Source organism: Aegilops tauschii, chromosome 6 (genome assembly GCF_002575655.3).
Source record: "Aegilops tauschii subsp. strangulata cultivar AL8/78 chromosome 6, Aet v6.0, whole genome shotgun sequence".
Lineage (NCBI taxonomy): Eukaryota > Viridiplantae > Streptophyta > Magnoliopsida > Poales > Poaceae > Aegilops > Aegilops tauschii.
Window position 1 is genome coordinate 166,487,917 of NC_053040.3, and position 2,575 is coordinate 166,490,491.

Sequence of the window (2,575 nt, forward strand, 5' to 3'; positions counted from 1 at the left end):
TTGCCGGCAATCAATGGTGGCCGGGTGTTTGAAATTCATTCTCATTTCTTGCATGGGACCTACGCATGCACCCAAGGACAAAGATTTGATTTTCAACCAATTTATATGCACTGGAGCATGTGCATGTAGTTCAAATTTGAATTATGCACATAAATGCATTGAAAACTCAGTTAATGTATAAAAATGTCCAAATGAACCCCGAAAAATCACAAAAAATAACACAACACTCCTGTTGTTCTATGTTGACGAGAAAGATTTTGAAAGCAATAAGAGGCAATGGATATCGTTTCGTCCCCAAAGGTGGGGCGTTCCCTACCGAAACCATCATGCTGGTTGTGAGAAGCTCTGGTTTGTGAGAAGAATATACCCAAACCTGCCCCAAATGGGACAAAAAATTTACCACGGCATGTTGATGCCGCTCCATGATAGATGCCAAGTTTCATGAATTTCATACGAGTTTTGGATTTACTAGAATTTAAAAACAAGGCATCTCAATGTTTTGCCGGCAATCAACGGTGCCCGGGTGTTTGAAATTCATTCCCATTTCTTGCATGGGACCTAAGCATGCACCCAAGGACAAAGATTTGATTTTTCAACCAATTTATATGCACTGGAGCATGTGCATGTAGTTCAAATTTGAATTATGCACATAAATGCATTGAAAACTCAGTTAATTCATAAAAATGTCCAAACGAACCCCGAAATATGACAAAAAATAACACAACACTCCTGTTGTTCTATGTTGACACGAGAAATTTTTTGAAACCAATAAGAGGCAATGGATATCATTTCGTCCCCAAAGGTGGGGCGTTCCCTACCGAAACCATCATGCTTGTTGTGAGAAGCTCTGGTTTGTGAGAAGCATATACCCAAACCTGCCCCAAATGGGACAAACAATTTACCACGGCATGTTGATGCCGCTCTATGATAGCATGCCAAGTTTCATGAATTTCAGACGAGTTTTGGATTTACTAGAATTTAAAAACCAGGCATCTCAATATTTTGCCGGCAATCAATGGTGGCCGGGTGTTTGAAATTCATTCTCATTTCTTGCATGGGACCTACGCATGCACCCAAGGACAAAGATTTGATTTTCAACCAATTTATATGCACTGGAGCATGTGCATGTAGTTCAAATTTGAATTATGCACATAAATGCATTGAAAACTCAGTTAATGTATAAAAATGTCCAAATGAACCCCGAAAAATCACAAAAAATAACACAACACTCCTGTTGTTCTATGTTGACGAGAAAGATTTTGAAAGCAATAAGAGGCAATGGATATCGTTTCGTCCCCAAAGGTGGGGCGTTCCCTACCGAAACCATCATGCTGGTTGTGAGAAGCTCTGGTTTGTGAGAAGAATATACCCAAACCTGCCCCAAATGGGACAAAAAATTTACCACGGCATGTTGATGCCGCTCCATGATAGCATGCCAAGTTTCATGAATTTCAGACGAGTTTTGGATTTACTAGAATTTAAAAACCAGGCATCTCAATGTTTTGCCGACAATCAACGGTGCCCTGGTGTTTGAAATTGATTCCCATTTCTTGCATGGGACCTAAGCATGCATCCAAGGACAAAGATTTGATTTTTCAACCAACTTATATGCACTAGAGCATGTGCATGTAGTTCAAATTTGAATTATGCACATAAATGCATTCTAAACTCACTTAATGCATAAAAATGTCCAAACGAACCTTGAATTATTCCAATTCTTTTATGACACACATATAGTTGCATGATCACTGGAGATAAAAGGTCTAGCAATTCAAACACCGTCCATGGCCGCTGTGACCCCATTATGTAATTCAAATCAAGACGAAAAATCAAGTAGATCCCACACAGTTTATTATAACCAACCGTGTGAGATGCAGCACAAAATATCTTGGAGCACCGTCGGAGTATAGTACACATACGGCTTACGCGAGAAGGTGCGATGGCTACAGTCCACAGCCCGCTCTGAATAAGGGACCGTGTCTGATGACACTTTGCGCGCCAGTTTTTTGGCTGAAGCGATTCCAAATTTTCGGCTTCCGCGTATCTACCTCCCCGCCCCCCACACCAAAAGCCACATTTCCCCTGTTTCCGCCTTCCTTTCCAAGTTGAAAGCTTCACTCCTTGCTTGCAGCATCACCGCCTCCTCGACGGCGACCATCCTTCATGCTGCTCGTCCTCGCCTATCCAGGCAGGTAATCTAGACCCGACCCCCATCCTCCTCCTCCTTCCACATCCCACATGCCCCGACCGCCAGGGTGAGCGCGACACCTTCCACCCAATTCACCGAACCCTCCACCAAATAAGCGCCGGCCTAAGCCATGGTGCACGCAGTGTAGCCAGGACCTCAAGGGGCATTTGGCAGCGGAGAAGCAAATCACGGCCACATGCGCGGATGAGGTCGCGATGGTTGCCATTCGTGCAGACCCCCAGATCTTGGAGGAGCACCTCGCCGTTGAGGCCACTGTTGACGCCTCGCACACCGACGTCGCGACGCGGTTGGCTATTTTAAATGACAGTTTGTGGCGTTTTCTTGAGGCCACCGTCGGTGCCTTTGATGAAGACTACGAGGTGTTTT